Source organism: Triturus cristatus, chromosome 11 (genome assembly GCF_964204655.1).
Source record: "Triturus cristatus chromosome 11, aTriCri1.1, whole genome shotgun sequence".
NCBI classification, from domain to species: Eukaryota; Metazoa; Chordata; class Amphibia; order Caudata; family Salamandridae; genus Triturus; species Triturus cristatus.
The window spans coordinates 1141979457-1142004204 of record NC_140594.1 but is presented as its reverse complement, the minus strand read 5'-3'; the positions used below and the strand labels follow the sequence as shown (position 1 = coordinate 1142004204).

The 24748-nt window shown below is 45.8% G+C and overlaps 12 non-coding genes across 12 annotated transcripts; all 12 read left to right on the top strand.

Annotated features, from left to right (window-relative positions):
• The first annotated feature begins 1253 nt into the window (after window positions 1-1253).
• TRNAG-UCC (transfer RNA glycine (anticodon UCC)) lies at window positions 1254-1325 on the top strand. Its single transcript has one exon. It is a non-coding gene; the product is annotated as a tRNA-Gly (tRNA).
• Window positions 1326-4439: 3114 nt separating this feature from the next.
• TRNAG-UCC (transfer RNA glycine (anticodon UCC)) lies at window positions 4440-4511 on the top strand. The gene has a single exon. It is a non-coding gene; the product is annotated as a tRNA-Gly (tRNA).
• A 1505-nt stretch (window positions 4512-6016) lies between these two features.
• Window positions 6017-6088, top strand: TRNAG-UCC (transfer RNA glycine (anticodon UCC)). Its single transcript has one exon. It is a non-coding gene; the product is annotated as a tRNA-Gly (tRNA).
• Window positions 6089-7598: 1510 nt separating this feature from the next.
• TRNAG-UCC (transfer RNA glycine (anticodon UCC)) lies at window positions 7599-7670 on the top strand. The gene has a single exon. It is a non-coding gene; the product is annotated as a tRNA-Gly (tRNA).
• A 1511-nt stretch (window positions 7671-9181) lies between these two features.
• Window positions 9182-9253, top strand: TRNAG-UCC (transfer RNA glycine (anticodon UCC)). The gene has a single exon. It is a non-coding gene; the product is annotated as a tRNA-Gly (tRNA).
• A 4690-nt stretch (window positions 9254-13943) lies between these two features.
• Window positions 13944-14015, top strand: TRNAG-UCC (transfer RNA glycine (anticodon UCC)). Its single transcript has one exon. It is a non-coding gene; the product is annotated as a tRNA-Gly (tRNA).
• Window positions 14016-15520: 1505 nt separating this feature from the next.
• Window positions 15521-15592, top strand: TRNAG-UCC (transfer RNA glycine (anticodon UCC)). Its single transcript has one exon. It is a non-coding gene; the product is annotated as a tRNA-Gly (tRNA).
• A 1500-nt stretch (window positions 15593-17092) lies between these two features.
• Window positions 17093-17164, top strand: TRNAE-UUC (transfer RNA glutamic acid (anticodon UUC)). Its single transcript has one exon. It is a non-coding gene; the product is annotated as a tRNA-Glu (tRNA).
• A 1515-nt stretch (window positions 17165-18679) lies between these two features.
• Window positions 18680-18751, top strand: TRNAG-UCC (transfer RNA glycine (anticodon UCC)). The gene has a single exon. It is a non-coding gene; the product is annotated as a tRNA-Gly (tRNA).
• A 1511-nt stretch (window positions 18752-20262) lies between these two features.
• TRNAG-UCC (transfer RNA glycine (anticodon UCC)) lies at window positions 20263-20334 on the top strand. Its single transcript has one exon. It is a non-coding gene; the product is annotated as a tRNA-Gly (tRNA).
• Window positions 20335-21849: 1515 nt separating this feature from the next.
• Window positions 21850-21921, top strand: TRNAG-UCC (transfer RNA glycine (anticodon UCC)). Its single transcript has one exon. It is a non-coding gene; the product is annotated as a tRNA-Gly (tRNA).
• A 1515-nt stretch (window positions 21922-23436) lies between these two features.
• On the top strand, window positions 23437-23508 carry TRNAG-UCC (transfer RNA glycine (anticodon UCC)). The gene has a single exon. It is a non-coding gene; the product is annotated as a tRNA-Gly (tRNA).
• Window positions 23509-24748: the final 1240 nt, after the last annotated feature.

Sequence of the window (24748 nt, the reverse complement as noted above, 5' to 3'; positions counted from 1 at the left end):
CGACCAGACATTATAACCCCAGCAACCCTATTTTAAAAAGCATTTCTAGGCGATATCTAGCCTCTGAAAATAATAGGCAAGATCCACCGATAAATCTGGCAAAAGTCCCCAAGATTTTGTGCATACTTGTGCTCTCACCTGAATGCAGCGCCACCTTGTAACCATCGGATGTAACTGCGGCTCAGAAAAATGTTTTATCAGAGGGCAAGTTGAGAGGACTCCAAGTGGCAGATTTCCACGGAAAGAGCCTCTCGCTGCAGCAGGAAGGTTGGATACTTCAAATTGGCATAGTTTCCTGTCCAGCGTCCTCTCACGTCCCGAACGCTCAAAAGCCTTGCCCTCACCGGGTAGATCTCTGGCTCCCAGGTAAAGCCAAATCCTGAGTATGCTAGTGCTAGGATCACAGAGAAAGGACAGGGACAGAGAGCTGCTGTCTTGGTAAAGGCCTGAAACGGCTAATTCCTAAGAGGGTCTGCACTTTCAGTTATGACTGACTGTGAGTGGGGAAGATGAAGATTTTCTGTACCCAGCATACCTTGCGATGTGCTTAGGCAAATGAGGAGAGAGCCCCACCAATCCCTTGCCACTCCGCTGAAAGCTCCTCCTCTGCATAAAGAGAGCACTTTCACAAGGGAGCAGAGTGGCGCAGCGGAAGCGTGCTGGGCCCATAACCCAGAGGTCGATGGATCGAAACCATCCTCTGCTAATATTGCTTGATTTTTCTTCCTAGGACTAATCTGTCATTTCCACCCTGCCAGCAAGGAAAAGCGCAGGCTTGTGCTAGCTATGTGAGAAAAGACTTCTCAACTATCTGTCTCTGCTGTAAATCAAGAGAGTGATCGTCAAAGGATCAACCCTATACTTTGAAAGTAAAGATACCCAATTAGAAGCATAAATGACAGGTGGGACCTTCACACGTTTTTCGGGGCATGCTTTGAATTTCATTCTTCCCTTTTTGTTCTGCTTTTATCAATCTCCTATGCATTTCATGGAATTTACTCCCTTTCTCTTCGCTGCTTTGCTTCCGATGCTGCCCATATGCTCATTTCCACTATTTGTACTGCTGCTTTCCATTTCTTCTCTTCTGCACAGCTTTGTCCTTGGTTTCAATCCCCAGTTCTTTACCCTCTGCAAGACAATTTCTACTGCTTTTCATGTTGGTATCCACACCAAATGCACCATTGGAACCGGTGCAAGATTGCCACTGCACTCGGCGTTGTAACATCTGGAACCTAGAGGACACACATCAGAGGGCGTTGGTGGTATAGTGGTGAGCATAGCTGCCTTCCAAGCAGTTGACCCGGGTTCGATTCCCGGCCAACGCAGTGCAAATATTTATATATTCTCCAAGCAGGATATATTTTAATGCAACATGTCACAAAACTGAAATATCAGAAACAGAATAATCAGCCGTTATATAAAAAAATAAACAAACACGTAGGTAGACATCTCGATCGCCTCATCTGCTACATTCATTGTCCCAATATATGCCATTTTCCATAAAGCACTCACCACTCACATGTGCTGATAATAAATATTTTGCTGGGGGCAGGCAATGAAAAGGCTGAGCCCCGACCAGACATTATAACCCCAGCAACCCTATTTTAAAAAGCATTTCTAGGCGATATCTAGCCTCTGAAAATAATAGGCAAGATCCACCGATAAATCTGGCAAAAGTCCCCAAGATTTTGTGCATACTTGTGCTCTCACCTGAATGCAGCGCCACCTTGTAACTATCGGATGTAACTGCGGCTCAGAAAAATGTTTTATCAGAGGGCAAGTTGAGAGGACTCCAAGTGGCAGATTTCCACGGAAAGAGCCTCTCACTGCAGCAGGAAGGTTGGATACTTTAAATTGGCATAGTTTCCTGTCCAGCGTCCTCTCACGTCCCGAACGCTCCCAAACGCTCAAACGCCTCACACTGGGCAAGCCCTCACCGGGTAGATCTCTGGCTCCCAGGTAAAGCCAAATCCTGAGTATGCTAGTGCTAGGATCACAGAGAAAGGACAGGGACAGAGAGCTGCTGTCTTGGTAAAGGCCTGAAACGGCTAATTCCTAAGAGGGTCTGCACTTTCAGTTATGACTGACTGTGAGTGGGGAAGATGAAGATTTTCTGTACCCAGCATACCTTGCGATGTGCTTAGGCAAATGAGGAGAGAGCCCCACCAATCCCTTGCCACTCCGCTGAAAGCTCCTCCTCTGCATAAAGAGAGCACTTTCACAAGGGAGCAGAGTGGTGCAGCGGAAGCGTGCTGGGCCCATAACCCAGAGGTCGATGGATCGAAACCATCCTCTGCTAATATTGCTTGATTTTTCTTCCTAGGACTAATCTGTCATTTCCACCCTGCCAGCAAGGAAAAGTGCAGGCTTGTGCTAGCTATGTGAGAAAAGACTTCTCAACTATCTGTCTCTGCTGTAAATCAAGAGAGTGATCGTCAAAGGATTAACCCTATACTTTGAAAGTAAAGATACCCAATTAGAAGCATAAATGACAGGTGGGACCTTCACACGTTTTTCGGGGCATGCTTTGAATTTCATTCTTCCCTTTTTGTTCTGCTTTTATCAATCTCCTATGCATTTCATGGAATTTACTCCCTTTCTCTTCGCTGCTTTGCTTCCGATGCTGCCCATATGCTCATTTCCACTATTTGTACTGCTGCTTTCCATTTCTTCTCTTCTGCACAGCTTTGTCCTTGGTTTCAATCCCCAGTTCTTTACCCTCTGCAAGACAATTTCTACTGCTTTTCATGTTGGTATCCACACCAAATGCACCATTGGAACCGGTGCAAGATTGCCACTGCACTCGGCGTTGTAACATCTGGAACCTAGAGGACACACATCAGAGGGCGTTGGTGGTATAGTGGTGAGCATAGCTGCCTTCCAAGCAGATGACCCGGGTTTGATTCCCGGCCAACGCAGTGCAAATATTTATATATTCTCCAAGCAGGATATATTTTAATGCAACATGTCACAAAACTGAAATATCAGAAACAGAATAATCAGCCGTTATATAAAAAAATAAACAAACACGTAGGTAGACATCTCGATCGCCTCATCTGCTACATTCATTGTCCCAATATATGCTATTTTCCATAAAGCACTCACCACTCACATGTGCTGATAATAAATATTTTGCTGGGGGCAGGCAATGAAAGGGCTGAGCCCCGACCAGACATTATAACCCCAGCAACCCTATTTTAAAAAGCATTTCTAGGCGATATCTAGCCTCTGAAAATAATAGGCAAGATCCACCGATAAATCTGGCAAAAGTCCCCAAGATTTTGTGCATACTTGTGCTCTCACCTGAATGCAGCGCCACCTTGTAACCATCGGATGTAACTGCGGCTCAGAAAAATGTTTTATCAGAGGGCAAGTTGAGAGGACTCCAAGTGGCAGATTTCCACGGAAAGAGCCTCTCGCTGCAGCAGGAAGGTTGGATACTTCAAATTGGCATAGTTTCCTGTCCAGCGTCCTCTCACGTCCCGAATGCTCCCAAACGCTCAAAAGCCTCACACCGGGCAAGCCCTCACCGGGTAGATCTCTGGCTCCCAGGTAAAGCCAAATCCTGAGTATGCTAGTGCTAGGATCACAGAGAAAGGACAGGGACAGAGAGCTGCTGTCTTGGTAAAGGCCTGAAACGGTTAATTCCTAAGAGGATCTGCACTTTCAGTTATGACTGACTGTGAGTGGGGAAGATGAAGATTTTCTGTACCCAGCATACCTTGCGATGTGCTTAGGCAAATGAGGAGAGAGCCCCACCAATCCCTTGCCACTCCGCTGAAAGCTCCTCCTCTGCATAAAGAGAGCACTTTCACAAGGGAGCAGAGTGGCGCAGCGGAAGCGTGCTGGGCCTATAACCCAGAGGTCGATGGATCGAAACCATCCTCTGCTAATATTGCTTGATTTTTCTTCCTAGGACTAATCTGTCATTTCCACCCTGCCAGCAAGGAAAAGCGCAGGCTTGTGCTAGCTATGTGAGAAAAGACTTCTCAACTATCTGTCTCTGCTGTAAATCAAGAGAGTGATCGTCAAAGGATCAACCCTATACTTTGAAAGTAAAGATACCCAATTAGAAGCATAAATGACAGGTGGGACCTTCACACGTTTTTCGGGGCATGCTTTGAATTTCATTCTTCCCTTTTTGTTCTGCTTTTATCAATCTCCTATGCATTTCATGGAATTTACTCCCTTTCTCTTCGCTGCTTTGCTTCCGATGCTGCCCATATGCTCATTTCCACTATTTGTACTGCTGCTTTCCATTTCTTCTCTTCTGCACAGCTTTGTCCTTGGTTTCAATCCCCAGTTCTTTACCCTCTGCAAGACAATTTCTACTGCTTTTCATGTTGGTATCCACACCAAATGCAGCATTGGAACCGGTGCAAGATTGCCACTGCACTCGGCGTTGTAACATCTGGAAGCTAGAGGACACACATCAGAAGGCGTTGGTGGTATAGTGGTGAGCATAGCTGCCTTCCAAGCAGTTGACCCGGGTTCGATTCCCGGCCAACGCAGTGCAAATATTTATATATTCTCCAAGCAGGATATATTTTAATGCAACATGTCACAAAACTGAAATATCAGAATAATCAGCCGTTATATAAAAAAATAAACAAACACGTAGGTAGACATCTCGATCGCCTCATCTGCTACATTCATTGTCCCAATATATGCTATTTTCCATAAAGCACTCACCACTCACATGTGCTGATAATAAATATTTTGCTGGGGGCAGGCAATGAAAGGGCTGAGCCCCGACCAGACATTATAACCCCAGCAACCCTATTTTAAAAAGCATTTCTAGGCAATATCTAGCCTCTGAAAATAATAGGCAAGATCCACCGATAAATCTGGCAAAAGTCCCCAAGATTTTGTGCATACTTGTGCTCTCACCTGAATGCAGCGCCACCTTGTAACCATCGGATGTAACTGCGGCTCAGAAAAATGTTTTATCAGAGGGCAAGTTGAGAGGACTCCAAGTGGCAGATTTCCACGGAAAGAGCCTCTCGCTGCAGCAGGAAGGTTGGATACTTCAAATTGGCATAGTTTCCTGTCCAGCGTCCTCTCACGTCCCGAACGCTCAAAAGCCTCACACCGGGCAAGCCCTCACCGGGTAGATCTCTGGCTCCCAGGTAAAGCCAAATCCTGAGTATGCTAGTGCTAGGATCACAGAGAAAGGACAGGGACAGAGAGCTGCTGTCTTGGTAAAGGCCTGAAACGGCTAATTCCTAAGAGGGTCTGCACTTTCAGTTATGACTGACTGTGAGTGGGGAAGATGAAGATTTTCTGTACCCAGCATACCTTGCGATGTGCTTAGGCAAATGAGGAGAGAGCCCCACCAATCCCTTGCCACTCCGCTGAAAGCTCCTCCTCTGCATAAAGAGAGCACTTTCACAAGGGAGCAGAGTGGCGCAGCGGAAGCGTGCTGGGCCCATAACCCAGAGGTCGATGGATCGAAACCATCCTCTGCTAATATTGCTTGATTTTTCTTCCTAGGACTAATCTGTCATTTCCACCCTGCCAGCAAGGAAAAGCGCAGGCTTGTGCTAGCTATGTGAGAAAAGACTTCTCAACTATCTGTCTCTGCTGTAAATCAAGAGAGTGATCGTCAAAGGATCAACCCTATACTTTGAAAGTAAAGATACCCAATTAGAAGCATAAATGACAGGTGGGACCTTCACACGTTTTTCGGGGCATGCTTTGAATTTCATTCTTCCCTTTTTGTTCTGCTTTTATCAATCTCCTATGCATTTCATGGAATTTACTCCCTTTCTCTTCGCTGCTTTGCTTCCGATGCTGCCCATATGCTCATTTCCACTATTTGTACTGCTGCTTTCCATTTCTTCTCTTCTGCACAGCTTTGTCCTTGGTTTCAATCCCCAGTTCTTTACCCTCTGCAAGACAATTTCTACTGCTTTTCATGTTGGTATCCACACCAAATGCACCATTGGAACCGGTGCAAGATTGCCACTGCACTCGGCGTTGTAACATCTGGAACCTAGAGGACACACATCAGAGGGCGTTGGTGGTATAGTGGTGAGCATAGCTGCCTTCCAAGCAGTTGACCCGGGTTCGATTCCCGGCCAACGCAGTGCAAATATTTATATATTCTCCAAGCAGGATATATTTTAATGCAACATGTCACAAAACTGAAATATCAGAAACAGAATAATCAGCCGTTATATAAAAAAATAAACAAACACGTAGGTAGACATCTCGATCGCCTCATCTGCTACATTCATTGTCCCAATATATGCTATTTTCCATAAAGCACTCACCACTCACATGTGCTGATAATAAATATTTTGCTGGGGGCAGGCAATGAAAGGGCTGAGCCCCGACCAGACATTATAACCCCAGCAACCCTATTTTAAAAAGCATTTCTAGGCGATATCTAGCCTCTGAAAATAATAGGCAAGATCCACCGATAAATCTGGCAAAAGTCCCCAAGATTTTGTGCATACTTGTGCTCTCACCTGAATGCAGCGCCACCTTGTAACCATCGGATGTAACTGCGGCTCAGAAAAATGTTTTATCAGAGGGCAAGTTGAGAGGACTCCAAGTGGCAGATTTCCACGGAAAGAGCCTCTCGCTGCAGCAGGAAGGTTGGATACTTCAAATTGGCATAGTTTCCTGTCCAGCGTCCTCTCACGTCCCGAACGCTCCCAAATGCTCAAAAGCCTCGCCCTCACCGGGTAGATCTCTGGCTCCCAGGTAAAGCCAAATCCTGAGTATGCTAGTGCTAGGATCACAGAGAAAGGACAGGGACAGAGAGCTGCTGTCTTGGTAAAGGCCTGAAACGGCTAATTCCTAAGAGGGTCTGCACTTTCAGTTATGACTGACTGTGAGTGGGGAAGATGAAGATTTTCTGTACCCAGCATACCTTGCGATGTGCTTAGGCAAATGAGGAGAGAGCCCCACCAATCCCTTGCCACTCCGCTGAAAGCTCCTCCTCTGCATAAAGAGAGCACTTTCACAAGGGAGCAGAGTGGCGCAGCGGAAGCGTGCTGGGCCCATAACCCAGAGGTCGATGGATCGAAACCATCCTCTGCTAATATTGCTTGATTTTTCTTCCTAGGACTAATCTGTCATTTCCACCCTGCCAGCAAGGAAAAGCGCAGGCTTGTGCTAGCTATGTGAGAAAAGACTTCTCAACTATCTGTCTCTGCTGTAAATCAAGAGAGTGATCGTCAAAGGATCAACCCTATACTTTGAAAGTAAAGATACCCAATTAGAAGCATAAATGACAGGTGGGACCTTCACACGTTTTTCGGGGCATGCTTTGAATTTCATTCTTCCCTTTTTGTTCTGCTTTTATCAATCTCCTATGCATTTCATGGAATTTACTCCCTTTCTCTTCGCTGCTTTGCTTCCGATGCTGCCCATATGCTCATTTCCACTATTTGTACTGCTGCTTTCCATTTCTTCTCTTCTGCACAGCTTTGTCCTTGGTTTCAATCCCCAGTTCTTTACCCTCTGCAAGACAATTTCTACTGCTTTTCATGTTGGTATCCACACCAAATGCACCATTGGAACCGGTGCAAGATTGCCACTGCACTCGGCGTTGTAACATCTGGAACCTAGAGGACACACATCAGAGGGCGTTGGTGGTATAGTGGTGAGCATAGCTGCCTTCCAAGCAGTTGACCCGGGTTCGATTCCCGGCCAACGCAGTGCAAATATTTATATATTCTCCAAGCAGGATATATTTTAATGCAACATGTCACAAAACTGAAATATCAGAAACAGAATAATCAGCCGTTATATAAAAAAATAAACAAACACGTAGGTAGACATCTCGATCGCCTCATCTGCTACATTCATTGTCCCAATATATGCTATTTTCCATAAAGCACTCACCACTCACATGTGCTGATAATAAATATTTTGCTGGGGGCAGGCAATGAAAGGGCTGAGCCCCGACCAGACATTATAACCCCAGCAACCCTATTTTAAAAAGCATTTCTAGGCGATATCTAGCCTCTGAAAATAATAGGCAAGATCCACCGATAAATCTGGCAAAAGTCCCCAAGATTTTGTGCATACTTGTGCTCTCACCTGAATGCAGCGCCACCTTGTAACCATCGGATGTAACTGCGGCTCAGAAAAATGTTTTATCAGAGGGCAAGTTGAGAGGACTCCAAGTGGCAGATTTCCACGGAAAGAGCCTCTCGCTGCAGCAGGAAGGTTGGATACTTCAAATTGGCATAGTTTCCTGTCCAGCGTCCTCTCACGTCCCGAACGCTCAAAAGCCTCACACCGGGCAAGCCCTCACCGGGTAGATCTCTGGCTCCCAGGTAAAGCCAAATCCTGAGTATGCTAGTGCTAGGATCACAGAGAAAGGACAGGGACAGAGAGCTGCTGTCTTGGTAAAGGCCTGAAACGGCTAATTCCTAAGAGGGTCTGCACTTTCAGTTATGACTGACTGTGAGTGGGGAAGATGAAGATTTTCTGTACCCAGCATACCTTGCGATATGCTTAGGCAAATGAGGAGAGAGCCCCACCAATCCCTTGCCACTCCGCTGAAAGCTCCTCCTCTGCATAAAGAGAGCACTTTCACAAGGGAGCAGAGTGGCGCAGCGGAAGCGTGCTGGGCCCATAACCCAGAGGTCGATGGATCGAAACCATCCTCTGCTAATATTGCTTGATTTTTCTTCCTAGGACTAATCTGTCATTTCCACCCTGCCAGCAAGGAAAAGCGCAGGCTTGTGCTAGCTATGTGAGAAAAGACTTCTCAACTATCTGTCTCTGCTGTAAATCAAGAGAGTGATCGTCAAAGGATCAACCCTATACTTTGAAAGTAAAGATACCCAATTAGAAGCATAAATGACAGGTGGGACCTTCACACGTTTTTCGGGGCATGCTTTGAATTTCATTCTTCCCTTTTTGTTCTGCTTTTATCAATCTCCTATGCATTTCATGGAATTTACTCCCTTTCTCTTCGCTGCTTTGCTTCCGATGCTGCCCATATGCTCATTTCCACTATTTGTACTGCTGCTTTCCATTTCTTCTCTTCTGCACAGCTTTGTCCTTGGTTTCAATCCCCAGTTCTTTACCCTCTGCAAGACAATTTCTACTGCTTTTCATGTTGGTATCCACACCAAATGCACCATTGGAACCGGTGCAAGATTGCCACTGCACTCGGCGTTGTAACATCTGGAACCTAGAAGACACACATCAGAGGGCGTTGGTGGTATAGTGGTGAGCATAGCTGCCTTCCAAGCAGTTGACCCGGGTTCGATTCCCGGCCAACGCAGTGCAAATATTTATATATTCTCCAAGCAGGATATATTTTAATGCAACATGTCACAAAACTGAAATATCAGAAACAGAATAATCAGCCGTTATATAAAAAAATAAACAAACACGTAGGTAGACATCTCGATCGCCTCATCTGCTACATTCATTGTCCCAATATATGCTATTTTCCATAAAGCACTCACCACTCACATGTGCTGATAATAAATATTTTGCTGGGGGCAGGCAATGAAAGGGCTGAGCCCCGACCAGACATTATAACCCCAGCAACCCTATTTTAAAAAGCATTTCTAGGCGATATCTAGCCTCTGAAAATAATAGGCAAGATCCACCGATAAATCTGGCAAAAGTCCCCAAGATTTTGTGCATACTTGTGCTCTCACCTGAATGCAGCGCCACCTTGTAACCATCGGATGTAACTGCGGCTCAGAAAAATGTTTTATCAGAGGGCAAGTTGAGAGGACTCCAAGTGGCAGATTTCCACGGAAAGAGCCTCTCGCTGCAGCAGGAAGGTTGGATACTTCAAATTGGCATAGTTTCCTGTCCAGCGTCCTCTCACGTCCCGAACGCTCCCAAACGCTCAAAAGCCTCACACCGGGCAAGTCCTCACCGGGTAGATCTCTGGCTCCCAGGTAAAGCCAAATCCTGAGTATGCTAGTGCTAGGATCACAGAGAAAGGACAGGGACAGAGAGCTGCTGTCTTGGTAAAGGCCTGAAACGGTTAATTCCTAAGAGGATCTGCACTTTCAGTTATGACTGACTGTGAGTGGGGAAGATGAAGATTTTCTGTACCCAGCATACCTTGCGATGTGCTTAGGCAAATGAGGAGAGAGCCCCACCAATCCCTTGCCACTCCGCTGAAAGCTCCTCCTCTGCATAAAGAGAGCACTTTCACAAGGGAGCAGAGTGGCGCAGCGGAAGCGTGCTGGGCCCATAACCCAGAGGTCGATGGATCGAAACCATCCTCTGCTAATATTGCTTGATTTTTCTTCCTAGGACTAATCTGTCATTTCCACCCTGCCAGCAAGGAAAAGCGCAGGCTTGTGCTAGCTATGTGAGAAAAGACTTCTCAACTATCTGTCTCTGCTGTAAATCAAGAGAGTGATCGTCAAAGGATCAACCCTATACTTTGAAAGTAAAGATACCCAATTAGAAGCATAAATGACAGGTGGGACCTTCACACGTTTTTCGGGGCATGCTTTGAATTTCATTCTTCCCTTTTTGTTCTGCTTTTATCAATCTCCTATGCATTTCATGGAATTTACTCCCTTTCTCTTCGCTGCTTTGCTTCCGATGCTGCCCATATGCTCATTTCCACTATTTGTACTGCTGCTTTCCATTTCTTCTCTTCTGCACAGCTTTGTCCTTGGTTTCAATCCCCAGTTCTTTACCCTCTGCAAGACAATTTCTACTGCTTTTCATGTTGGTATCCACACCAAATGCAGCATTGAAACCGGTGCAAGATTGCCACTGCACTCGGCGTTGTAACATCTGGAAGCTAGAGAACACACATCAGAAGGCGTTGGTGGTATAGTGGTGAGCATAGCTGCCTTCCAAGCAGTTGACACGGGTTCGATTCCCGGCCAACGCAGTGCAAATATTTATATATTCTCCAAGCAGGATACATTTTAATGCAACATGTCACAAAACTGAAATATCAGAATAATCAGCCGTTATATAAAAAAATAAACAAACACGTAGGTAGACATCTCGATCGCCTCATCTGCTACATTCATTGTCCCAATATATGCTATTTTCCATAAAGCACTCACCACTCACATGTGCTGATAATAAATATTTTGCTGGGGGCAGGCAATGAAAGGGCTGAGCCCCGACCAGACATTATAACCCCAGCAACCCTATTTTAAAAAGCATTTCTAGGCGATATCTAGCCTCTGAAAATAATAGGCAAGATCCACCGATAAATCTGGCAAAAGTCCCCAAGATTTTGTGCATACTTGTGCTCTCACCTGAATGCAGCGCCACCTTGTAACTATCGGATGTAACTGCGGCTCAGAAAAATGTTTTATCAGAGGGCAAGTTGAGAGGACTCCAAGTGGCAGATTTCCACGGAAAGAGCCTCTCACTGCAGCAGGAAGGTTGGATACTTTAAATTGGCATAGTTTCCTGTCCAGCGTCCTCTCACGTCCCGAACGCTCCCAAACGCTCAAACGCCTCACACTGGGCAAGCCCTCACCGGGTAGATCTCTGGCTCCCAGGTAAAGCCAAATCCTGAGTATGCTAGTGCTAGGATCACAGAGAAAGGACAGGGACAGAGAGCTGCTGTCTTGGTAAAGGCCTGAAACGGCTAATTCCTAAGAGGGTCTGCACTTTCAGTTATGACTGACTGTGAGTGGGGAAGATGAAGATTTTCTGTACCCAGCATACCTTGCGATGTGCTTAGGCAAATGAGGAGAGAGCCCCACCAATCCCTTGCCACTCCGCTGAAAGCTCCTCCTCTGCATAAAGAGAGCACTTTCACAAGGGAGCAGAGTGGTGCAGCGGAAGCGTGCTGGGCCCATAACCCAGAGGTCGATGGATCGAAACCATCCTCTGCTAATATTGCTTGATTTTTCTTCCTAGGACTAATCTGTCATTTCCACCCTGCCAGCAAGGAAAAGTGCAGGCTTGTGCTAGCTATGTGAGAAAAGACTTCTCAACTATCTGTCTCTGCTGTAAATCAAGAGAGTGATCGTCAAAGGATTAACCCTATACTTTGAAAGTAAAGATACCCAATTAGAAGCATAAATGACAGGTGGGACCTTCACACGGTTTTCGGGGCATGCTTTGAATTTCATTCTTCCCTTTTTGTTCTGCTTTTATCAATCTCCTATGCATTTCATGGAATTTACTCCCTTTCTCTTCGCTGCTTTGCTTCCGATGCTGCCCATATGCTCATTTCCACTATTTGTACTGCTGCTTTCCATTTCTTCTCTTCTGCACAGCTTTGTCCTTGGTTTCAATCCCCAGTTCTTTACCCTCTGCAAGACAATTTCTACTGCTTTTCATGTTGGTATCCACACCAAATGCACCATTGGAACCGGTGCAAGATTGCCACTGCACTCGGCGTTGTAACATCTGGAACCTAGAGGACACACATCAGAGGGCGTTGGTGGTATAGTGGTGAGCATAGCTGCCTTCCAAGCAGATGACCCGGGTTCGATTCCCGGCCAACGCAGTGCAAATATTTATATATTCTCCAAGCAGGATATATTTTAATGCAACATGTCACAAAACTGAAATATCAGAAACAGAATAATCAGCCGTTATGTAAAAAAATAAACAAACACGTAGGTAGACATCTCGATCGCCTCATCTGCTACATTCATTGTCCCAATATATGCTATTTTCCATAAAGCACTCACCACTCACATGTGCTGATAATAAATATTTTGCTGGGGGCAGGCAATGAAAGGGCTGAGCCCCGACCAGACATTATAACCCCAGCAACCCTATTTTAAAAAGCATTTCTAGGCGATATCTAGCCTCTGAAAATAATAGGCAAGATCCACCGATAAATCTGGCAAAAGTCCCCAAGATTTTGTGCATACTTGTGCTCTCACCTGAATGCAGCGCCACCTTGTAACCATCGGATGTAACTGCGGCTCAGAAAAATGTTTTATCAGAGGGCAAGTTGAGAGGACTCCAAGTGGCAGATTTCCACGGAAAGAGCCTCTCGCTGCAGCAGGAAGGTTGGATACTTCAAATTGGCATAGTTTCCTGTCCAGCGTCCTCTCACGTCCCGAACGCTCCCAAACGCTCAAAAGCCTCGCCCTCACCGGGTAGATCTCTGGCTCCCAGGTAAAGCCAAATCCTGAGTATGCTAGTGCTAGGATCACAGAGAAAGGACAGGGACAGAGAGCTGCTGTCTTGGTAAAGGCCTGAAACGGTTAATTCCTAAGAGGATCTGCACTTTCAGTTATGACTGACTGTGAGTGGGGAAGATGAAGATTTTCTGTACCCAGCATACCTTGCGATGTGCTTAGGCAAATGAGGAGAGAGCCCCACCAATCCCTTGCCACTCCGCTGAAAGCTCCTCCTCTGCATAAAGAGAGCACTTTCACAAGGGAGCAGAGTGGCGCAGCGGAAGCGTGCTGGGCCCATAACCCAGAGGTCGATGGATCGAAACCATCCTCTGCTAATATTGCTTGATTTTTCTTCCTAGGACTAATCTGTCATTTCCACCCTGCCAGCAAGGAAAAGCGCAGGCTTGTGCTAGCTATGTGAGAAAAGACTTCTCAACTATCTGTCTCTGCTGTAAATCAAGAGAGTGATCGTCAAAGGATCAACCCTATACTTTGAAAGTAAAGATACCCAATTAGAAGCATAAATGACAGGTGGGACCTTCACACGTTTTTCGGGGCATGCTTTGAATTTCATTCTTCCCTTTTTGTTCTGCTTTTATCAATCTCCTATGCATTTCATGGAATTTACTCCCTTTCTCTTCGCTGCTTTGCTTCCGATGCTGCCCATATGCTCATTTCCACTATTTGTACTGCTGCTTTCCATTTCTTCTCTTCTGCACAGCTTTGTCCTTGGTTTCAATCCCCAGTTCTTTACCCTCTGCAAGACAATTTCTACTGCTTTTCATGTTGGTATCCACACCAAATGCAGCATTGGAACCGGTGCAAGATTGCCACTGCACTCGGCGTTGTAACATCTGGAAGCTAGAGGACACACATCAGAAGGCGTTGGTGGTATAGTGGTGAGCATAGCTGCCTTCCAAGCAGTTGACCCGGGTTCGATTCCCGGCCAACGCAGTGCAAATATTTATATATTCTCCAAGCAGGATATATTTTAATGCAACATGTCACAAAACTGAAATATCAGAATAATCAGCCGTTATATAAAAAAATAAACAAACACGTAGGTAGACATCTCGATCGCCTCATCTGCTACATTCATTGTCCCAATATATGCTATTTTCCATAAAGCACTCACCACTCACATGTGCTGATAATAAATATTTTGCTGGGGGCAGGCAATGAAAGGGCTGAGCCCCGACCAGACATTATAACCCCAGCAACCCTATTTTAAAAAGCATTTCTAGGCGATATCTAGCCTCTGAAAATAATAGGCAAGATCCACCGATAAATCTGGCAAAAGTCCCCAAGATTTTGTGCATACTTGTGCTCTCACCTGAATGCAGCGCCACCTTGTAACCATCGGATGTAACTGCGGCTCAGAAAAATGTTTTATCAGAGGGCAAGTTGAGAGGACTCCAAGTGGCAGATTTCCACGGAAAGAGCCTCTCGCTGCAGCAGGAAGGTTGGATACTTCAAATTGGCATAGTTTCCTGTCCAGCGTCCTCTCACGTCCCGAACGCTCAAAAGCCTCACACCGGGCAAGCCCTCACCGGGTAGATCTCTGGCTCCCAGGTAAAGCCAAATCCTGAGTATGCTAGTGCTAGGATCACAGAGAAAGGACAGGGACAGAGAGCTGCTGTCTTGGTAAAGGCCTGAAACGGCTAATTCCTAAGAGGGTCTGCACTTTCAGTTATGACTGACTGTGAGTGGGGAAGATGAAGATTTTCTGTACCCAGCATACCTTGCGATGTGCTTAGGCAAATGAGGAGAGAGCCCCACCAATCCCTTGCCACTCCGCTGAAAGCTCCTCCTCTGCATAAAGAGAGCACTTTCACAAGGGAGCAGAGTGGCGCAGCGGAAGCGTGCTGGGCCCATAACCCAGAGGTCGATGGATCGAAACCATCCTCTGCTAATATTGCTTGATTTTTCTTCCTAGGACTAATCTGTCATTTCCACCCTGCCAGCAAGGAAAAGCGCAGGCTTGTGCTAGCTATGTGAGAAAAGACTTCTCAACTATCTGTCTCTGCTGTAAATCAAGAGAGTGATCGTCAAAGGATCAACCCTATACTTTGAAAGTAAAGATACCCAATTAGAAGCATAAATGACAGGTGGGACCTTCACACGTTTTTCGGGGCATGCTTTGAATTTCATTCTTCCCTTTTTGTTCTGCTTTTATCAATCTCCTATGCATTTCATGGAATTTACTCCCTTTCTCTTCGCTGCTTTGCTTCCGATGCTGCCCATATGCTCATTTCCACTATTTGTACTGCTGCTTTCCATTTCTTCTCTTCTGCACAGCTTTGTCCTTGGTTTCAATCCCCAGTTCTTTACCCTCTGCAAGACAATTTCTACTGCTTTTCATGTTGGTATCCACACCAAATGCACCATTGGAACCGGTGCAAGATTGCCACTGCACTCGGCGTTGTAACATCTGGAACCTAGAGGACACACATCAGAGGGCGTTGGTGGTATAGTGGTGAGCATAGCTGCCTTCCAAGCAGTTGACCCGGGTTCGATTCCCGGCCAACGCAGTGCAAATATTTATATATTCTCCAAGCAGGATATATTTTAATGCAACATGTCACAAAACTGAAATATCAGAAACAGAATAATCAGCCGTTATATAAAAAAATAAACAAACACGTAGGTAGACATCTCGATCGCCTCATCTGCTACATTCATTGTCCCAATATATGCTATTTTCCATAAAGCACTCACCACTCACATGTGCTGATAATAAATATTTTGCTGGGGGCAGGCAATGAAAGGGCTGAGCCCCGACCAGACATTATAACCCCAGCAACCCTATTTTAAAAAGCATTTCTAGGCGATATCTAGCCTCTGAAAATAATAGGCAAGATCCACCGATAAATCTGGCAAAAGTCCCCAAGATTTTGTGCATACTTGTGCTCTCACCTGAATGCAGCGCCACCTTGTAACCATCGGATGTAACTGCGGCTCAGAAAAATGTTTTATCAGAGGGCAAGTTGAGAGGACTCCAAGTGGCAGATTTCCACGGAAAGAGCCTCTCGCTGCAGCAGGAAGGTTGGATACTTCAAATTGGCATAGTTTCCTGTCCAGCGTCCTCTCACGTCCCGAACGCTCAAAAGCCTCGCCCTCACCGGGTAGATCTCTGGCTCCCAGGTAAAGCCAAATCCTGAGTATGCTAGTGCTAGGATCACAGAGAAAGGACAGGGACAGAGAGCTGCTGTCTTGGTAAAGGCCTGAAACGGTTAATTCCTAAGAGGATCTGCACTTTCAGTTATGACTGACTGTGAGTGGGGAAGATGAAGATTTTCTGTACCCAGCATACCTTGCGATGTGCTTAGGCAAATGAGGAGAGAGCCCCACCAATCCCTTGCCACTCCGCTGAAAGCTCCTCCTCTGCATAAAGAGAGCACTTTCACAAGGGAGCAGAGTGGCGCAGCGGAAGCGTGCTGGGCCCATAACCCAGAGGTCGATGGATCGAAACCATCCTCTGCTAATATTGCTTGATTTTTCTTCCTAGGACTAATCTGTCATTTCCACCCTGCCAGCAAGGAAAAGCGCAGGCTTGTGCTAGCTATGTGAGAAAAGACTTCTCAACTATCTGTCTCTGCTGTAAATCAAGAGAGTGATCGTCAAAGGATCAACCCTATACTTTGAAAGTAAAGATACCCAATTAGAAGCATAAATGACAGGTGGGACCTTCACACGTTTTTCGGGGCATGCTTTGAATTTCATTCTTCCCTTTTTGTTCTGCTTTTATCAATCTCCTATGCATTTCATGGAATTTACTCCCTTTCTCTTCGCTGCTTTGCTTCCGATGCTGCCCATATGCTCATTTCCACTATTTGTACTGCTGCTTTCCATTTCTTCTCTTCTGCACAGCTTTGTCCTTGGTTTCAATCCCCAGTTCTTTACCCTCTGCAAGACAATTTCTACTGCTTTTCATGTTGGTATCCACACCAAATGCAGCATTGGAACCGGTGCAAGATTGCCACTGCACTCGGCGTTGTAACATCTGGAAGCTAGAGGACACACATCAGAAGGCGTTGGTGGTATAGTGGTGAGCATAGCTGCCTTTCAAGCAGTTGACCCGGGTTCGATTCCCGGCCAACGCAGTGCAAATATTTATATATTCTCCAAGCAGGATATATTTTAATGCAACATGTCACAAAACTGAAATATCAGAATAATCAGCCGTTATATAAAAAAATAAACAAACACGTAGGTAGACATCTCGATCGCCTCATCTGCTACATTCATTGTCCCAATATATGCTATTTTCCATAAAGCACTCACCACTCACATGTGCTGATAATAAATATTTTGCTGGGGGCAGGCAATGAAAGGGCTGAGCCCCGACCAGACATTATAACCCCAGCAACCCTATTTTAAAAAGCATTTCTAGGCGATATCTAGCCTCTGAAAATAATAGGCAAGATCCACCGATAAATCTGGCAAAAGTCCCCAAGATTTTGTGCATACTTGTGCTCTCACCTGAATGCAGCGCCACCTTGTAACCATCGGATGTAACTGCGGCTCAGAAAAATGTTTTATCAGAGGGCAAGTTGAGAGGACTCCAAGTGGCAGATTTCCACGGAAAGAGCCTCTCGCTGCAGCAGGAAGGTTGGATACTTCAAATTGGCATAGTTTCCTGTCCAGCGTCCTCTCACGTCCCGAACACTCCCAAACGCTCAAAAGCCTCACACCGGGCAAGCCCTCACCGGGTAGATCTCTGGCTCCCAGGTAAAGCCAAATCCTGAGTATGCTAGTGCTAGGATCACAGAGAAAGGACAGGGACAGAGAGCTGCTGTCTTGGTAAAGGCCTGAAACGGCTAATTCCTAAGAGGGTCTGCACTTTCAGTTATGCCTGACTGTGAGTGGGGAAGATGAAGATTTTCTGTACCCAGCATACCTTGCGATGTGCTTAGGCAAATGAGGAGAGAGCCCCACCAATCCCTTGCCACTCCGCTGAAAGCTCCTCCTCTGCATAAAGAGAGCACTTTCACAAGGCAGCAGAGTGGCGCAGCGGAAGCGTGCTGGGCCCATAACCCAGAGGTCGATGGATCGAAACCATCCTCTGCTAATATTGCTTGATTTTTCTTCCTAGGACTAATCTGTCATTTCCACCCTGCCAGCAAGGAAAAGTGCAGGCTTGTGCTAGCTATGTGAGAAAAGACTTCTCAACTATCTGTCTCTGCTGTAAATCAAGAGAGTGATCGTCAAAGGATTAACCCTATACTTTGAAAGTAAAGATACCCAATTAGAAGCATAAATGACAGGTGGGACCTTCACACGTTTTTCGGGGCATGCTTTGAATTTCATTCTTCCCTTTTTGTTCTGCTTTTATCAATCTCCTATGCATTTCATGGAATTTACTCCCTTTCTCTTCGCTGCTTTGCTTCCGCTGCTGCCCATATGCTCATTTCCACTATTTGTACTGCTGCTTTCCATTTCTTCTCTTCTGCACAGCTTTGTCCTTGGTTTCAATCCCCAGTTCTTTACCCTCTGCAAGACAATTTCTACTGCTTTTCATGTTGGTATCCACACCAAATGCACCATTGGAACCGGTGCAAGATTGCCACTGCACTCGGCGTTGTAACATCTGGAACCTAGAGGACACACATCAGAGGGCGTTGGTGGTATAGTGGTGAGCATAGCTGCCTTCCAAGCAGTTGACCCGGGTTCGATTCCCGGCCAACGCAGTGCAAATATTTATATATTCTCCAAGCAGGATATATTTTAATTCAACATGTCACAAAACTGAAATATCAGAAACAGAATAATCAGCCGTTATATAAAAAAATAAACAAACACGTAGGTAGACATCTCGATCGCCTCATCTGCTACATTCATTGTCCCAATATATGCTATTTTCCATAAAGCACTCACCACTCACATGTACTGATAATAAATATTTTGCTGGGGGCAGGCAATGAAAGGGCTGAGCCCCGACCAGACATTATAACCCCAGCAACCCTATTTTAAAAAGCATTTCTAGGCGATATCTAGCCTCTGAAAATAATAGGCAAGATCCACCGATAAATCTGGCAAAAGTCCCCAAGATTTTGTGCATACTTGTGCTCTCACCTGAATGCAGCGCCACCTTGTAACTATCGGATGTAACTGCGGCTCAGAAAAATGTTTTATCAGAGGGCAAGTTGAGAGGACTCCAAGTGGCAGATTTCCACGGAAAGAGCCTCTCACTGCAGCAGGAAGGTTGGATACTTTAAATTGGCATAGTTTCCTGTCCAGCGTCCTCTCACGTCCCAAACGCTCAAACGCCTCACACTGGGCAAGCCCTCACCGGGTAGATCTCTGGCTCCCAGGTAAAGCCAAATCCTGAGTATGCTAGTGCTAGGATCACAGAGAAAGGACAGGGACAGAGAGCTGCTGTCTTGGTAAAGGCCTGAAACGGCTAATTCCTAAGAGGGTCTGCACTTTCAGTTATGCCTGACTGTGAGTGGGGAAGATGAAGATTTTCTGTACCCAGCATACCTTGCGATGTGCTTAGGCAAATGAGGAGAGAGCCCCACCAATCCCTTGCCACTCCGCTGAAAGCTCCTCCTCTGCATAAAGAGAGCACTTTCACAAGGCAGCAGAGTGGCGCAGCGGAAGCGTGCTGGGCCCATAACCCAGAGGTCGATGGATCGAAACCATCCTCTGCTAATATTGCTTGATTTTTCTTCCTAGGACTAATCTGTCATTTCCACCCTGCCAGCAAGGAAAAGTGCAGGCTTGTGCTAGCTATGTGAGAAAAGACTTCTCAACTATCTGTCTCTGCTGTAAATCAAGAGAGTGATCGTCAAAGGATTAACCCTATACTTTGAAAGTAAAGATACCCAATTAGAAGCATAAATGACAGGTGGGACCTTCACACGTTTTTCGGGGCATGCTTTGAATTTCATTCTTCCCTTTTTGTTCTGCTTTTATCAATCTCCTATGCATTTCATGGAATTTACTCCCTTTCTCTTCGCTGCTTTGCTTCCGCTGCTGCCCATATGCTCATTTCCACTATTTGTACTGCTGCTTTCCATTTCTTCTCTTCTGCACAGCTTTGTCCTTGGTTTCAATCCCCAGTTCTTTACCCTCTGCAAGACAATTTCTACTGCTTTTCATGTTGGTATCCACACCAAATGCACCATTGGAACCGGTGCAAGATTGCCACTGCACTCGGCGTTGTAACATCTGGAAGCTAGAGGACACACATCAGAAGGCGTTGGTGGTATAGTGGTGAGCATAGCTGCCTTCCAAGCAGTTGACCCGGGTTCGATTCCCGGCCAACGCAGTGCAAATATTTATATATTCTCCAAGCAGGATATATTTTAATGCAACATGTCACAAAACTGAAATATCAGAATAATCAGCCGTTATATAAAAAAATAAACAAACACGTAGGTAGACATCTCGATCGCCTCATCTGCTACATTCATTGTCCCAATATATGCTATTTTTCATAAAGCACTCACCACTCACATGTGCTGATAATAAATATTTTGCTGGGGGCAGGCAATGAAAGGGCTGAGCCCCGACCAGACATTATAACCCCAGCAACCCTATTTTAAAAAGCATTTCTAGGCGATATCTAGCCTCTGAAAATAATAGGCAAGATCCACCGATAAATCTGGCAAAAGTCCCCAAGATTTTGTGCATACTTGTGCTCTCACCTGAATGCAGCGCCACCTTGTAACCATCGGATGTAACTGCGGCTCAGAAAAATGTTTTATCAGAGGGCAAGTTGAGAGGACTCCAAGTGGCAGATTTCCACGGAAAGAGCCTCTCGCTGCAGCAGGAAGGTTGGATACTTCAAATTGGCATAGTTTCCTGTCCAGCGTCCTCTCACGTCCCGAACGCTCCCAAACGCTCAAAAGCCTCACACCGGGCAAGCCCTCACCGGGTAGATCTCTGGCTCCCAGGTAAAGCCAAATCCTGAGTATGCTAGTGCTAGGATCACAGAGAAAGGACAGGGACAGAGAGCTGCTGTCTTGGTAAAGGCCTGAAACGGCTAATTCCTAAGAGGGTCTGCACTTTCAGTTATGACTGACTGTGAGTGGGGAAGATGAAGATTTTCTGTACCCAGCATACCTTGCGATGTGCTTAGGCAAATGAGGAGAGAGCCCCACCAATCCCTTGCCACTCCGCTGAAAGCTCCTCCTCTGCATAAAGAGAGCACTTTCACAAGGGAGCAGAGTGGCGCAGCGGAAGCGTGCTGGGCCCATAACCCAGAGGTCGATGGATCGAAACCATCCTCTGCTAATATTGCTTGATTTTTCTTCCTAGGACTAATCTGTCATTTCCACCCTGCCAGCAAGGAAAAGAGCAGGCTTGTGCTAGCTATGTGAGAAAAGACTTCTCAACTATCTGTCTCTGCTGTAAATCAAGAGAGTGATCGTCAAAGGATCAACCCTATACTTTGAAAGTAAAGATACCCAATTAGAAGCATAAATGACAGGTGGGACCTTCACACGTTTTTCGGGGCATGCTTTGAATTTCATTCTTCCCTTTTTGTTCTGCTTTTATCAATCTCCTATGCATTTCATGGAATTTACTCCCTTTCTCTTCGCTGCTTTGCTTCCGATGCTGCCCATATGCTCATTTCCACTATTTGTACTGCTGCTTTCCATTTCTTCTCTTCTGCACAGCTTTGTCCTTGGTTTCAATCCCCAGTTCTTTACCCTCTGCAAGACAATTTCTACTGCTTTTCATGTTGGTATCCACACCAAATGCACCATTGGAACCGGTGCAAGATTGCCACTGCACTCGGCGTTGTAACATCTGGAAGCTAGAGGACACACATCAGAAGGCGTTGGTGGTATAGTGGTGAGCATAGCTGCCTTCCAAGCAGTTGACCCGGGTTCGATTCCCGGCCAACGCAGTGCAAATATTTATATATTCTCCAAGCAGGATATATTTTAATGCAACATGTCACAAAACTGAAATATCAGAATAATCAGCCGTTATATAAAAAAATAAACAAACACGTAGGTAGACATCTCGATCGCCTCATCTGCTACATTCATTGTCCCAATATATGCTATTTTCCATAAAGCACTCACCACTCACATGTACTGATAATAAATATTTTGCTGGGGGCAGGCAATGAAAGGGCTGAGCCCCGACCAGACATTATAACCCCAGCAACCCTATTTTAAAAAGCATTTCTAGGCGATATCTAGCCTCTGAAAATAATAGGCAAGATCCACCGATAAATCTGGCAAAAGTCCCCAAGATTTTGTGCATACTTGTGCTCTCACCTGAATGCAGCGCCACCTTGTAACTATCGGATGTAACTGCGGCTCAGAAAAATGTTTTATCAGAGGGCAAGTTGAGAGGACTCCAAGTGGCAGATTTCCACGGAAAGAGCCTCTCACTGCAGCAGGAAGGTTGGATACTTTAAATTGGCATAGTTTCCTGTCCAGCGTCCTCTCACGTCCCAAACGCTCCCAAACGCTCAAACGCCTCACACTGGGCAAGCCCTCACCGGGTAGATCTCTGGCTCCCAGGTAAAGCCAAATCCTGAGTATGCTAGTGCTAGGATCACAGAGAAAGGACAGGGACAGAGAGCTGCTGTCTTGGTAAAGGCCTGAAACGGCTAATTCCTAAGAGGGTCTGCACTTTCAGTTATGCCTGACTGTGAGTGGGGAAGATGAAGATTTTCTGTACCCAGCATACCTTGCGATGTGCTTAGGCAAATGAGGAGAGAGCCCCACCAATCCCTTGCCACTCCGCTGAAAGCTCCTCCTCTGCATAAAGAGAGCACTTTCACAAGGCAGCAGAGTGGCGCAGCGGAAGCGTGCTGGGCCCATAACCCAGAGGTCGATGGATCGAAACCATCCTCTGCTAATATTGCTTGATTTTTCTTCCTAGGACTAATCTGTCATTTCCACTCTGCCAGCAAGGAAAAGTGCAGGCTTGTGCTAGCTATGTGAGAAAAGACTTCTCAACTATCTGTCTCTGCTGTAAATCAAGAGAGTGATCGTCAAAGGATTAACCCTATACTTTGAAAGTAAAGATACCCAATTAGAAGCATAAATGACAGGTGGGACCTTCACACGTTTTTCGGGGCATGCTTTGAATTTCATTCTTCCCTTTTTGTTCTGCTTTTATCAATCTCCTATGCATTTCATGGAATTTACTCCCTTTCTCTTCGCTGCTTTGCTTCCGCTGCTGCCCATATGCTCATTTCCACTATTTGTACTGCTGCTTTCCATTTCTTCTCTTCTGCACAGCTTTGTCCTTGGTTTCAATCCCCAGTTCTTTACCCTCTGCAAGACAATTTCTACTGCTTTTCATGTTGGTATCCACACCAAATGCACCATTGGAACCGGTGCAAGATTGCCACTGCACTCGGCGTTGTAACATCTGGAACCTAGAGGACACACATCAGAGGGCGTTGGTGGTATAGTGGTGAGCATAGCTGCCTTCCAAGCAGTTGACCCGGGTTCGATTCCCGGCCAACGCAGTGCAAATATTTATATATTCTCCAAGCAGGATATATTTTAATGCAACATGTCACAAAACTGAAATATCAGAAACAGAATAATCAGCCGTTATATAAAAAAATAAACAAACACGTAGGTAGACATCTCGATCGCCTCATCTGCTACATTCATTGTCCCAATATATGCTATTTTCCATAAAGCACTCACCACTCACATGTACTGATAATAAATATTTTGCTGGGGGCAGGCAATGAAAGGGCTGAGCCCCGACCAGACATTATAACCCCAGCAACCCTATTTTAAAAAGCATTTCTAGGCGATATCTAGCCTCTGAAAATAATAGGCAAGATCCACCGATAAATCTGGCAAAAGTCCCCAAGATTTTGTGCATACTTGTGCTCTCACCTGAATGCAGCGCCACCTTGTAACTATCGGATGTAACTGCGGCTCAGAAAAATGTTTTATCAGAGGGCAAGTTGAGAGGACTCCAAGTGGCAGATTTCCACGGAAAGAGCCTCTCACTGCAGCAGGAAGGTTGGATACTTTAAATTGGCATAGTTTCCTGTCCAGCGTCCTCTCACGTCCCAAACGCTCAAACGCCTCACACTGGGCAAGCCCTCACCGGGTAGATCTCTGGCTCCCAGGTAAAGCCAAATCCTGAGTATGCTAGTGCTAGGATCACAGAGAAAGGACAGGGACAGAGAGCTGCTGTCTTGGTAAAGGCCTGAAACGGCTAATTCCTAAGAGGGTCTGCACTTTCAGTTATGCCTGACTGTGAGTGGGGAAGATGAAGATTTTCTGTACCCAGCATACCTTGTGATGTGCTTAGGCAAATGAGGAGAGAGCCCCACCAATCCCTTGCCACTCCGCTGAAAGCTCCTCCTCTGCATAAAGAGAGCACTTTCACAAGGGAGCAGAGTGGTGCAGCGGAAGCGTGCTGGGCCCATAACCCAGAGGTCGATGGATCGAAACCATCCTCTGCTAATATTGCTTGATTTTTCTTCCTAGGACTAATCTGTCATTTCCACCCTGCCAGCAAGGAAAAGTGCAGGCTTGTGCTAGCTATGTGAGAAAAGACTTCTCAACTATCTGTCTCTGCTGTAAATCAAGAGAGTGATCGTCAAAGGATTAACCCTATACTTTGAAAGTAAAGATACCCAATTAGAAGCATAAATGACAGGTGGGACCTTCACACGTTTTTCGGGGCATGCTTTGAATTTCATTCTTCCCTTTTTGTTCTGCTTTTATCAATCTCCTATG